Below are 14,717 nucleotides of genomic sequence, written 5' to 3'. Positions count from 1 at the left end.
AGGCTATTTTTGGCGCAAAGTCTATTTTTAGACTATGTCTATTTTTAGACATATGGATCATGGTCTATGAGTTGCAGGATGCTATTTATGGATGATTGGTCATGTTGGTAAAAATATATGGACTTCTATTTTTGGACATATGGGGGAGTCTATTTTTAGACTACCTGTCTAAAAATAGAACATTTGAATATTATTAGCTCTTAATAATATTTGGACTATAAACATTATCTTATCCTCTTGAAGCACTTTAGTTCGAGCTATGCATGTGGCACGTGCAACTGCCAGAAAAAATACACTTTTCCTATGGTTAGTTGAGCTATTGCATGATGGACTTTAGTTAGAGCTCAAGTGATTGAGTTTGGTGGAGTTGATTGAGGAGTTGATGGAGTTGTGTTCAGTTTGACTTAGTTGAACTAGTTGTATTTAGTCTAACTGCCAAATACACTAGTGATGAGTGATGTGAATTAATTATTAATTAATTCACTAATTATTAACTCATAAATCAACTAAAGAATATATCAATTAACTCAGTGCAAGGACAGTTCAGTGGAGACAAGTGTTAGAGGTGGGTGAAAGGGTGAGACTACTATCAGCTGTGACTATAGATGTGCATGAGATTTGCACAATCATTGATTGAGATTTCCAAAGACGATTGCACAGTACAAGCCAAGGGAAAATGAGCTTGGATCATTCCTATTCTCACATTGGATTGCACAGTAGAGGCAAGCAAACAGTGGAGGAGATTTGAACCTGTGACTTGATTCAGATCTGAGCTAGTTTGTGTGTAGCAGTTGGAGATAGTATTGAGTACTTGTGAGGAGTATTGTACTATGTATTGTTACATGTTCTCTGTCATTATAATATACAGATAGTTGGGGATTTTAGATATATGCTTTCCCCAGTACATACTATGTTGATATGTGTGATTGATGTTTCAATGTGCACATGCGATTGTTTTTTATTCCGCAAATTGATGATCAACGTAGAGGAGGTTATGTATTATGCATGCATTCTGCAAATAGTGTATAATCAGGATAATCTCTGTGAATAAGTGTTATATTATTCAAAATTTCTACATGGTATCAGATCTAGCTGATTTGTAGAAAAAGTTTCTACATGGTATCAGAGCGAAGTTGATCATCAGATCTATTATTCAGAAAGTGTTTACATTTTATTTCTTCAGGCAGAGTCTATAATTGGGCCAGGTAGCCTCTGGATTCATCCTTCTTTTGGAAGGTGAGATATCCAGTAAATTCCCATACATTCAATCTCTGTACGAGAAATACTTTGTTCTCACGAATTTTAGATCAGAAGCGGTTGAGTTTTGAGCTAGTGGAATTCGAATTTGTAGTAGTGTTTTGTTGGTGTCGAAGTTGAAATGCCTTTCAACGGATTGAGACTGGAGTATGCTCTTGAAGGCAACTCGAATTATATTGCATGGAAAGATAGGATGGAGGCAGTGTTAGATGATAATGGGTTGAAGGGTTCATAGAGGCTGAGGTCCCAAAGCCTACTGATGCTGCTCATGTTGAGGCTTGGAAAAAGAAGGCAGCAAAGTGTTGAAGGATTCTGTTGGAGGGCATGAAGGATCACATTTTATCCAGCCTACATGGAAAGGCTTATCCATACATGATGTGGAAAGCATTGACAGATTTATTCCAAAGGAAGAGCGACCAAAGGAAGTTAGCGTCAAGGATAAACTCAGAAACATTAAGTGTGAGAAAGGAGACAGTATGCCCAAGTATCTCAAGAAGTTCACCCAATGCCGATGAGCTGGGAAGTGTCGGGGTGTGTCGATGGGTGGACTGGTGATGTGGTGAGCTTGGCGCTCCTTGGTCTTCCGAAGAGTTAGAATTCCTATCAGGACATTGTCAATGGTCAGGAGAAATTGCGAGGATGGGAGAGACTTTGGTCAGATCTTGTGCAAGAGGAGATCAGGCGGAATACTAGGGACGGGTCTTCATCAAAGGCATATGATGAAGAAAATTGCACTTTGGCTGACAAAGCAAAGAAGGGGAAGGAGAAGGGTTCTCTTTCTGAATCCGGTTCTTCCAATGATGGAAATAAGTTTGACAAATCGAAAGTGCGATGCTTTCGTTGTCATGAGGTGGGCCATTATGTTACAAATTGTCCACGGAGGAAATCCAAGAAGGGATCCAGGGAAGGATCTGGAGGTGAGGCACTTGCTTCACAATTTGAGTTGGATTTCACACTCTTTGCGTGCATGGTTTCATCCATGGTGGGAAGTGGTTGGTTTCTTGACAGTGGAGCTCCTTTCCACATGACCGGTGACAAGAGTTTGTTCATTACTTTGGAGGATAGAGATCTCCAGATACTCATAGCAATGGGTAATGATGAGAAGTATAGTGTCTCAGGTGTAGCCGCGGTTATTTTTCAAAGGGAGCATGGATATCGCCTTACCTTGACCGATGTCAAGTATGTATGAGGACTGAAGAGAAACTTGGTGTCGATCGCGATGCTGGAAGACAGAGGCTATGATGTAGTCTTCAGTAAGGGAAAGGTTTTCCTTAGACACATCATCACTAGACAAGTGAAGCAGATTAGTTCATGGGTCAAGAACCTGTATGCTCTTGAGGTTCAAGATGCATGCAAAGCCTTGAGTAGCGAGGCAACTGATGGAGACTTGGTGGTTGAGAGGGAGCGTATATTACCTCTCAACATGCAGAGCTAGAAGAAGTCTCAGACGACAATGGAGGAGCCACGGTTGGTGCAGCAGCTTCAAGAGGTTGTGGAGCAGCCACAACAAGGGAAGCTGAGAGGAGATCGAGTAGAGACATCTACTCATGCAGAGACCTCTAGTAGGGGAAACTTCGAGCCAGGTGGGCTTAGGGATCACATGCATCCATACCTCTAGGTAGGAGGTGGGGCGATATAGAGTGATTGTCCCAAGGAGGAGGGGTAGGATCCTTGAGGTACCCAACCTCTTGGATGAGACCTTGCTACGGGAGCCACGATGTGGAGTAGCAGGAACTAACTAATTGAGTAGAGATAGATGCAGATGGAGTGGCAGAGAGAGTGACAGTGTAGGGAATCCTAGGATAGCGCATAGCTAGCAGGCTACAACAATGCGAGAGGCACAAGTGTTTTACACAGTGCTAAGCAGCACAAAGAAGTGTGGAATGGTATGATATGCATGGAGATGTTGCAGTAGCGCAAATGTTAGAGAGGGAGCACTTGTCAGCAGAAGGTAGATCTTTAGCATCAGAGTATGTTCGTATCCCAACAGAGTGGTCAGTTGGGAGTGTTTTTGTTCCAAGTGTTGTTGGAGCAAGTGGACCGGGCAAGTGTGTTGCATGCAGAACATTCTAGAGTTGTAGGATAGGGGTTGCAGATAATCCATATCTTGTTGAGAGGGAGTGTTGAAAATGCAACAAGACGATGGAGCTTAGTGAAAAGAAGTCGCCTTCACTAAGTGGGCCTGCAGGCTATTTTTGGCACAAAGTCTATTTTTGGACTATGTCTATTTTTGACATATGGATCATGGTCTAGAGTTGCAGGATGCTATTTATGGATGATTGGTCATGTTTGTAAAAATATATGGACTTCTATTTTATACATATGGGCAGAGTCTATTTTTAGACTGCCAGTCTAAAAATAGAACAATCGAATATTACTAGCTCTTTAATAATATCTGGACTATAAATATTATCTTATCCTCTTGCAGCACTTCAGTTTGAGCTACGGATGTGGCATGTGAAACTGCCAGAAGGAAATACACTTTTCCTATGGGTTAGTTGAGCCATTGCATGATGGACTTCAGTTAGAACTCAAGTGATTGAGTTTGGTGGAGTTGATTGAGGAGTTGATGGAGTTGTGTTCAGTTTGACTTAGTTGAACTAGTTGTATTTAGTCTAACCACCAAATACACTAGTGATGAGAGATGTGAATTAATTATTAATTAATTCACTAATTATTAACTCATAAATCAACTGAATAATACATCAGTTAACTCAGTGCATGGACAATCAGTGGAGACAAGTGTAGAGGTGGGTGAAAGGGTGAGACTACTATCAGTTGTGACTATAGCTGTGCATGAGATTTGCACAATAATTGATTGAGATTTCCAATGAGGTTTGCACAGTACAAGCCAAGGGAAAACGAGCATTGGATCATTCCTATTCTCACATTGGATTGTGCAGTGGAGACACACAAACAGTGGAGGATATTTGAACCTGTGACTTGATTCAGATCTGAGCTAGTTTGTGTGTAGCAGGTGGAGATAGTACTGAGTACCTGTGAGGAGTATTGTACTATGTATTGTTACATGTTCTCTATCATTATAATATATAGATAGTTGGGGGTTTTTAGCTGTATTCTTTCCCTAGTACATACTGTGTTGATATGTGTGATTGATGTTTCAATGTGCGCATGCGATTGTTTTTTATTCCGCAAATTGATGATCAACATAGAGGAGGTTATGTGTTATGCATGCATTCCGCAAATAGTGTATAATCATGATAATATCTGTGAATAAGTGTTATATTATTCAAAATTTCTACATGGTATCAGAGCTAGCTGATTTTTAGAAAAAGTTTCTACATTTGATCCGGAATGAAAACTTTCACTAAATGTCTTCTATGTCACCATTCATGAATATGATCAGAAATGCATGTGGATGTGTCTTTTTTTAGTGAAGATAACAGTTTTGTGTCATTGTTGTATCTGATAGGCAACTGAGAATGAGTTAAGAAAGAAGTGGCTAACTGACTGAAATTATAGAAAGATCCTTGTGGTAACTCAATGTACCATTTGGCGGCAAGACCAATAAGAGTTCTTTGAAAAAGAGACAATCAAATTGAATCATCAATAATGGAATTAGATGCACACCAGAGGTGATAAGTGATCACATGATTAGACGGATCCTCACCTGACTTACCCTCGAATTTCGGGATATCACTAGGCAACTTATTAGGCATTGGCAGCCAATACAGAAGATAGTAAATTGGATCGTTCGTAAGGGGTGAAAAATTAGGTAAATCCAAAGTTGCAATGAATGGTAATTGATGGTTAGGTTCGTGAAAACCTTGTGTAATGAGACAGCTCCAGGAGGAGGATATCCAGGATATCCTGGAATCGGATTTGCATTAGGAATGTTATAACCTCCCGGGAAACCAGGATTAATCATACCAAATTGGGGTTATTGAGGCTATTGATAAGTATAGCCAGAGTATGGTTGATACTAATAAACTGAATTTTGTACAGTAGGACCGGATTGATACTGTCCCTGGTGCAGCTGACTCGTGGCAATTGTACTAGGACTAGCTTGTCCTGCAAGCATCTAGACCGAAGTCTAAACCATAGGTCCTGACTGGGGCAAAGAGACTTGAGGAGTTGACACTGATGTAGGGATAGTAGAAACTGGAGCTATAGATACTCCAGAAATAGGTGTGATAGATTGAACATAAAATGTAGCAGTTGCAGCAGCAGTTCGAGGCAGAGTTTGAGGTGAGCTAGGCCCAGGCGACTGAACTAAAGCAGGTGCAGAGGTTTGAATCGTAGGTTGGACAGGTTGTTGGATTGGACTAGAAACCAAAGGATGTCCAACTTGATAAGGTAATTGCACATTAGGTTGCAAAGTATGTTGAGTTTGAGATGGATCCCACACCATATTCATTCAGGGACCCATAGAAGGTTGTACGTATGGAGGACCATAACCTCGTTGAACGTAGGGCTGATAATTAGGAGGTACATTTCAATCTTCTTGTAAAAATGACTCACCAGAAGGCGGTTGGAAACCTTGAGTTGGGTACTAATCTTGAGGTTGATAACACTGAGGCATGTACTGATTCTGGAGTTGATAAGCATCATGAGGAATATGGGGTTAACCTTGGGGTATGTACTATCCTGAAGGTTGAAAACTTTGAGGTAGCCCTCCAAGCGGAAATTGACTATCTTCAGTTTGCCCCCCAGGCAATAACTAACTACCTTGAGGTTGCCCCCAAGTGGTAACTAACTACCTTGCCCGCCATGCGGTAACTGACTACCTTGAGGTTGAGGGTTTGGAATACTACCAGACATCACAAAAATCTGTTCTACATTTAACATTTTAGTTCCATTATTGCCAGGTGATAACTGATGTTCAGTCGGTCGAGGAGTTGCTCTTGAAAAAGTACCAAAAAGTGACTGGTACCCCAAAGGAACAGTAGGACCGCCATATAAAAATGTTTCCAGTGATTGGGAAAACATGGATGACTGTCTTGACATGATTGATCAAGGATAATAATCTCTGGGTGTAGGATGAAAATAATCACACGCAAACAAAGAAAATTTCAATAAAAGCACCTAAAGTCTCTAAAGAAACAAACAAGTGAATCACACACCTAAAAATCTAAGAGTTCAAACCACACAGAAATAGTAACTTTCCGTACCAAAAACACTAGTTGTTGATGAAATCCAACGTCTCAGAATTCAATACAGAAAGGGCAGTTGGAACAGTTACCCTGACAACCTGCTTAATGAAACAGACTAGCACAAGTTTCTTCACAAAACCATCTCGAGTGAAGAGAACCCCCCAGAGAGTCCAAGTGAGTCTAGTCGATGTCTGCTCCAGGTACAGTGAGACCCATCCTTCACCGTCACCTTAGGAAATAATCTTAAGTTTATGGACACTAAGGTTACCAATAGTAACAAATACAACTGAGGGAATAGTCTACGATACGATTTACGTGCAAGGGCAGAGTAACAAAGCTCAATCCCCTTGAAGGATCCTCGACATGATCAATCCGAGATTTACCAACAAGTGACCCCAGGCTCCTCGACAATGGTTAATCTGAGGTTTACCATTTTTAATACGAGCAAATCTTCTATCTTTCCCAATGAGACAGACTTGATTGTCTCAAAGGTTCAGACATGATCTCGTGATTGACTCCTTTAAGAGGAGCTTCCCAGATTATATCAATTACAATTGGATTTATTTCCTACCGCGAGATATAGCTACTTGTTTTTTTTAACTATCTTGGAGAGTTAATTACTCCCTACTCCAAGATACTAGCCTAAGCTATATTGATAAGAGCCCTAGAAATAAAAAAGATTGCTAGATTAATTTTATTTAAGCGTTAATTTTATGGGTTGCTTCTTATGTCAATATGTATGGAAATGAAAATTTGATGGTGTGAAGACTCGACTCCAAAAACACTAAAAATGCACCTAAAATGATAAACAATTCGTTTTTCCTTCAATGAATTTCTAGCTAAAAGAAAGAGTTGAGAATGCAATTCTTTTAAGAAACAAATCCTTCTTTCAACATAGAAATGAAAAGAAAATCCTTTTGTCTTTTTCAATAAGAACTCAAAATGAGACTACTAATTAAAGCTCACAAAAAATTCCTTTTCTTTTTCAACACTCAAAAACTACAAAAACAATTTTCTTTCAAAAGAGATTCTACAATTTCTAGAAAACACTCAAAACTAAAAAACTAATTTTGAGATCTAAAAACTTGAAAAACCTAATGTAAAAAGCTTCAAATATTTTTGAGGATGTTTTACTTAGTTATTCAATAAACTAAGGATTAATTCATTCAGAAAAACAAATCAATAAAAAAAACATCCAAATGTGTTTTCATTTATAAAAATGAAATTCAAAACTTATAAGCAAGTTCATTCAAAGATTTGCAAAGAGAAAATGAAATCTATTTCTCACCAAGGGCAGATTTCAAAAACTAGTCAGATTCGTCAAGAAGACAAAAAAGACCAGGGTATTCTAAGGTTTCTTAGGCTTCTAATCTCTGAGTCACTACAAAGACCAAGTGAAAACCAATCCAGGCATGCAAAACTTCTAGAAAATCATCTAAAACAAAAATACCAATGGAACTTACTTGCAAGAGATTTTTACAGAACACATGCAGATCTGGGTAGACACTAAAAGCCATAAATAAAACCTAAAATTAACTGGAAGAAAACATTTTAAGTTTTTCAAAAATTTTGACAGGGTCCGCAGGCTTCTAGAATAACCAGATGTGGTACCGCTCTGTGTACTAAAGGAAAAGTGTGGAGAGGTCCGCACTGTCTGTAAACAGAAAGTGCGGTTCCCTGTAAAATTCAGAAAATGAAAAAATAATCCAGATCCTAAAAGCTACCCAATCCCACACACATCAAGCAAAAACCAGAAACAAGAACAAGTTTCTCAAGTCAAAGAAAAAGGAAAACCAAAAACCAAATTCAGTTCCCCAGTGGAGTCGCCAATTTGTTGGCTGGATAAATCGTTCTTGCGGACAAGGCTGATCTCCCTAGTATCAAAATATATATAGCAACAAATAGAACAAGAAAATCTACCTTTCTCTAAACATATTGTGATTCATTAATAAAAACTAAAGAGGTGTTTTAGACCCTACCTTAAGTCCAACGCTAGTTTGTGGCAACCATCCTTCAATCGTCTGAAAGAGTTTCCTTTTGATAAACTGCAATCACAAACAAGCACACATCAAATAACACCTGCATAGCTAATATCATAAATCATGTTCATTATGGTGATCAAGGAATCCATAAAATAAACCATAAAACACAGCTTATTGAGAAAAATAAACTTGATTGTATTAACTTTGAAAATAGAAGAACTTTACAACCTTTGGTGCCTTGATGTTGTACAAGCTCCTCCCAGGGTCTGAAATAGGAATCTCCTCTACTTTGACAAGCTTCACACTCTTCCAAATGAGATCAAAGAGGTATGTTATATTTCCTCACAAAAGCTCAATTAGGAAGACTAAGTTCCAACAACATTTCACCTCAAAAATATTAAGCTTTCAACCTCCCCAGTAACCAGCTCAATGCTTCATTTTATAGTGTAAAGGAAGGAGGTTACAGGTCCACCTATGAAGGGATAGAGTCCTCCTTCAAAGGGATAAGCTCCTCACACCAAAGCTCCTTAGCGTATGGGATGCATGCACCTTAAAGGAGCGAACTTGCCACCTCAAGATTCCTTCTAGAAGCTTCCAGAAATGACTCAAAGTGAGTTTTTAAGAATGTACTTGTGCCTTTTTGACTTTTACAGGGGTCCACACCCATTACATAGAGACAGAGCGGTTAGGTACGCAGGGAACATGACCTTTGGGTGCAGGACCGCAGGTAATGCTAAGAGAAAGTGCGAAACCAATGTTTTATAGAACTTTAGGGGATTTCTCTTATTTTCAAGGCTTGACATGAAGAAGTGAGGTTTAAGACTTGCAAAGGAGGAAAGTATGGGTGGTGATAGACTCACAGAAATTTCAGAATGTCATGGTGACAATATTTTGTGAAACATATATCTCTAAAACTTGTACCGTTCTAAATTTGAAATTCCCTTATTTTCAATCTTGTCAATGTCGATTTGATGTCAAATTTGTATTGGTTTACTTATTTGTAATGGGTTAATAATGGAAACACTACTATAAAAAATACCTGTAGGAGTGTTTTAGGCTTGCGGCGGTCTTGTCGAAATAGTCTCTATTTTTTTTTAGTGACTTAGGGGCAATTTTTGAAAATTCCCTAGAAAGTTATGAAAATTGAACCTTTTTTTTAAGGGGCGGGGGGCACTAGATACATTTGATATTAGAAAATCTCACATAGTTATTTTACAACATTTCACCACCACTTACAAGATCAAATCAACAAACATCAGTTGTCACTAGATTCATCTAATTTCATAAATCTAGCATATTGCTTTTACACCATAAAAGCTCCTTACATGAAATAACAATGCTCAAGTAGTTAGGAACTTGTAACATTTCCTTTATTAGTATATTTCTACATTGATTTTTTCATGAAAAATCATAATCTTGTTAAATATGAATAATACTAACAAAATTCCTTCCCAATAGTAACATACATAGCCAATATAGATTCTCCATGTAACCTTCCATCTAGGCCAACAATGACAATGAGAATAATGTTCTTTTGATGGCCAAAAGCTATAAGAAATTGCAATCCCTGAGGCAAGTGAAACTGAGGGAAGGACCACTAAAAGCTAAAATACCTTTGAGGACTCATTCAAAATGTATGCATAATGTTCATATTTGATTATTATCTCATTTTATGTTTGAGATTACCTTGCACAAACAACACAATTATACAATGATATTAATTAAAAAAAAAATCAAAATTGAATTATTACCTTTCATAAAAGAAAGTGAAAGATGTATTTTAAGGCTTTATTTGGGTTGGGTTGCTTTCTTTTTAAGGTTGTATGTAAGGTGATTTCCCAATTCATTAATCAAGACGACAACGACTATTTCATCAGGTAGCTTCAATACCCAACAATAGTACTACACCTATGCTTAACCCATCCATCGATCCATATCCAAATCCAAATTCGTCGTCTTCCCAAGAGACTGCCAGTGAAAAATCCTCATTGCTCTATGTATCATTCAACACGACTTCGTATGTTTTTCCTTGTGGCACAGAGTAGGGTTTCTAGGTTTACAACTCTGATCTGTTCAGAGAAACCTTTAGAAGAGACTTCAACAATGGTAGTATTGATGTTGTTGAGATTTTATTTTGATGTAATATTTTCACCCTCGTGGGTAGAGATTCGAATCCCCAGTACCTACTCAATATGGTCATCATATGGAATGATCATTAGATCTATTGTATCAGAGAATTATCCTTTTTCTAGGTTTACAACCACAATCTGTTCATGGAAATCTTTAGAAGGGACTTCAACAATCGCTGTATTGGTGTTATGGAGATTTTATTTCAATGCAATATTTCCGCCATCATAGGAGGGGATTCGAATCCCCAGTAATCACCCAATAAGGTCATGATCTGGAATGATCATCAGAGCCACTATATCAGATAATTATCCTTCAGGCCTGAGTTTTGAGCCATGAAGATGAGATGGGATCAGATTTTGGTGGTGTTGGAGCACAAAATTTATGTGTATAATATCATGCATTTGAAGTTGTTGCATCAGATTGAAACAATGGCAAAACTGAGGGGTTTTTGTGTTGTTTCTCATGCTCCCAGTAGCTTCGTGTTGGCCTGCCCATGCTTTCACCATGGGCATATGAGAGGCGAGCACTATGGCCTCAAGAGGACAAAATTCATAACTTCCCATGACTCTGGCATCACCTTCTTTGCACTCTCTCTTGATGGCAGCCTCGTTGTGATTGCTAGTACAAAGGGGACTCTTATAAGGATCTTCAACACCCTAAATGCCACTCGATTGAAAGAGGTATGGCTTACATATATACCTATTTTGTTTGAAACATTTATGTTGGCCATTAAAATCCCCATAAATCCTTAGTTAAAGTCTCATGCCTCAAATAATTGGCCTTACAAGAAAGCTTCTTCCACAGACAAGGGTCAATCAAGATGACATCTTTGGAAATATTGGTCTTTAAAGATCAGTTTTTTGTTCCAGAGGGTTAATTATGATATTATGTATTATATCTAATCAATTGATCAATTGAGGAAATTTTCCATGCCTAAATACTGATAGGTGAAGTTGTGAACAAAATTACAGGGTTTTGAGTCACTGCTGGAGAATAATGTAGGTTGGATAAACTACCATTAAAACCTGTTAGGCTTATTTGTGCCTATTTTTATGCTCTGTCAGGCTTTCTGTTAAGAGTAGAAGTAAATTTCCTATGTATTTCAGCCCATGTGAAGGTGTTTGAACATAATTTTCTTGAAAATAATCTTGTAGCGGATACAATTTTTAGTAGCAGGTATTAGGCTACATAGTTTCTTATGCCTGAGGAAGGAGAATGAAGTAACTTGTATATAGTTAAATATAATTATGTTGCATAGTTTCTTATGCCCGAGGAAGGAGAATGAAGTAACTTGTATATAGTTAAATATAATTATGTTTATTTGATAATGCAATAAGTTGAATTTATAATCCATAAGCATTGAGAAGAACAAGGTTTAGAGCCTGCTGTAATTTAGGTATCATAAATTCAATTGATTTTTATTTCAACCATTACTATCTTGTTTGTATGCTTTAACTTTATCAGGTTAATGTTTTTTCATTGTTTTCTGTGTTTCCAGATAATGTTTTTTCATTTTTTCTGTGTTTTTTTTCATTGTTTTCTGTGTTTCCAGATAATGTTTTTTCATTGTTTTCTGTGTTTCCATTTTATAAGTAGTATGTTCCTTGCTGGAGAATAGCTGGTAAGTGCTGACAAAATCTGTTGTCTCAAGTGAAATTTAATTTTCTAAAACTATTGGATTACTCAAGTTTCAGTTGATTTGGATGATTGTTATATGGTTACATGTTTTTTTAATAGCCAGAAATAGACATTTATATATTTTGTAATATTCAAAAATTAAAATTGAAATCAAATTTTATGAATGAAATTTGGCTTACTTAAAACAGAGGAGAATAGCACTGAAATATTTTTCAAAATATTTGAAATAGAAACTTTATGGATATTAGACAAATGGATGTAACTCAAAAAAATGTATTTATAGACAAGGGATGGGGACTTTAACTTAGATTTGATTCACCATGAGTGGTAGTCTTTGTGTTGTTAGGAATAAGCAAATCTTACGAGAGAAATGATTAACCAACGACAAAAACACATAAATCATGCACACATTGACACACAATTTACCTTGGAAAACCCTTATAGGGAAAACCAGCCAACGTTATCATTGTACCCTTGAGAAAGGCCAACCAATTCTCCAAGCCGATTACAATGGAGTATCCCAAGACTTTTAAAGGCTTAATTACATCAAAATCCAAAGGCTGCCAAAACCATGGCTCGAAATCCACCAATGTTGACCTTAAGACAATCACTCATTTACCAATTTAAGTTTAACCTAACATTCCCCTCTTTTAAGGCTTCACTACATCAAAACCCATGGGCATAAAACCATGGCATGAAATCCACCAATGTTGACATTAACATAATGATTCATTTAACAAATCAATATTAACTAATGTTCTCCCCTTTAAACTTGACTTGGGATAATTATCCATGTCTTATCCTTGTCAAATTTTTTAACCAAAGTATCTTGGAATCTGACGTGTCACCCCACCTTTTTAGTCTAGTCTTTATCAGTAATTTGCACTTCTGAAACCATCAATAGCCAAATAAATTCCAGCAGGTTAATTGCCTTGGCATAGAGACATTTTAATTTTTAACATTTACAAAGATTTTTCATTTTCTCTAGATTCTAGAGAAGAACATGTTGTGGATCCTGGAGGAGGGAATCTATCTTTGTTAGTAATCATTCCTTTAGTTTCAACAAACCCCAAGATGGCATAGAATGCTTTTGAAAATAAGTGGGACTTCTTTAGTAGGGAATGCAAAAAATGTCGACCCAAAGGTATATCAATATTTCATGGTCGCTTCTTAAAATCACTTCCTAGATGGTTGAATGGAATGTGGATACTATTGTTGTACAACTGTATCTTTGAATAATATTACCATAATATTACCCACTTCAGTGCCTAAATATTAAGGGGCTTGGTTTTCATGGAGATTGGTTCACAGTTGGAATTTCATCTTTTTTACACAGGTGACATCATCAATAGCCAGAGAAATTGTAGCAGTTAATCAACTTGGTGTAGAGGTATTTTAATTTTTAACATTTATAGAAATTTTTCATTCTCTCTATATTCTACAAACAAATCTATAGTGGAGGAGGGAATCTATCTTTGTTCATACTTATTCTTTCCTAGGTTGCAATTGTTGTAGGAGAGAGGAACTTCTTTCATAGAGCTTCATGGGTGCCATCTATAGGTCTGGATAGAGCTTTTGCCGATTAGATAGGCCAATGTAAAATTACCCCCGTTTATTCCTTTTTTGTTGTGTTTTCTTATGGATATTTATATTGTGAGGTCATTTCTTTAAATATTTATTAAATTTCATTTTGCATTGAATTTTGATTTTCCTTATAAATTTGTCTATAGAATACAAAACTCATGTTAAAGTATTGACAACCTAGGATATTGTTTGAGACATGTTATTTCTTGTTTATGTTTTATTACAGATAATCGTATATAGAGCATCTTATTACTAGTTAAATGAGGTGCATGGATTGTATTGTTATTTTTCCAAGAGGCTTATAAAATTAAATTTACTATACCCAAAATTTTGAACGATATTGATGCATGCATTTGAATTTTGACATTATTAACTACATTCTTTGATGGCAATTAGACCTATATTCTTTTATAAATTTTTCCAACTCCATGTAATTGAACCCATAACCTCGCAGTTGGAATATTTTATTGATTGAGACTGTACTGTGTTATCTTTGGTGTCATTTCTCAAAGGGTATTCATATTCTTTGTTTGTGCATCAATGTTTTAAAACTCAAAATTAGCTTTGGAATTGGTCAATTGTCAATTTGGACTTGGACTTGGACCTAGATTTACTAGACTGATTTGATTTCAATGATTTGGTTTAAAAAATGTAAATTTTAATGAACAATTATTTTCCAAAGATTTCAAACCATTAGAGATAAAAAAATGCAAAGTCTACTTATGTATATACCATGTCAGGGTGAATATATCAAAATGGTACCAATTTCAATACATATCAACAAGAAAATACATAATCAATGAGGCTTTTCCTCTCTATGTGACCTCAAAAGTCCAAAAAACACACAACAGACCCATTCTTAGGTTAGATCAATATCATACAACATAATGGCATTTGTATATTACATTTTTTTAGCAATTGGTTGTCTTATTTGAAGGTTTTATTGCATGAATATGAGATCATTTATGCACTTTTGTTCCAAATGGTTTCTCTTTTTTGTGTGAAGCCACTC

At 36.7% G+C, this 14,717-nt stretch overlaps 1 pseudogene; it reads left to right on the top strand.

Moving 5' to 3' along the window:
* Nucleotides 1-5,730: 5,730 nt before the first annotated feature.
* Nucleotides 5,731-11,235, top strand: LOC149220407 (autophagy-related protein 18a pseudogene; annotated as a pseudogene).
* Nucleotides 11,236-14,717: the final 3,482 nt, after the last annotated feature.

The sequence above is a fragment of the Pinus tabuliformis genome, chromosome Q (genome assembly GCF_031772625.1).
Source record: "Pinus tabuliformis cultivar Carrire ecotype Pingquan chromosome Q, CPIR1, whole genome shotgun sequence".
Classification (NCBI taxonomy): domain Eukaryota; kingdom Viridiplantae; phylum Streptophyta; class Pinopsida; order Pinales; family Pinaceae; genus Pinus; species Pinus tabuliformis.
Note: the sequence above shows the minus strand (reverse complement) of the source record. Positions and strands in the feature narration are given on the sequence as shown.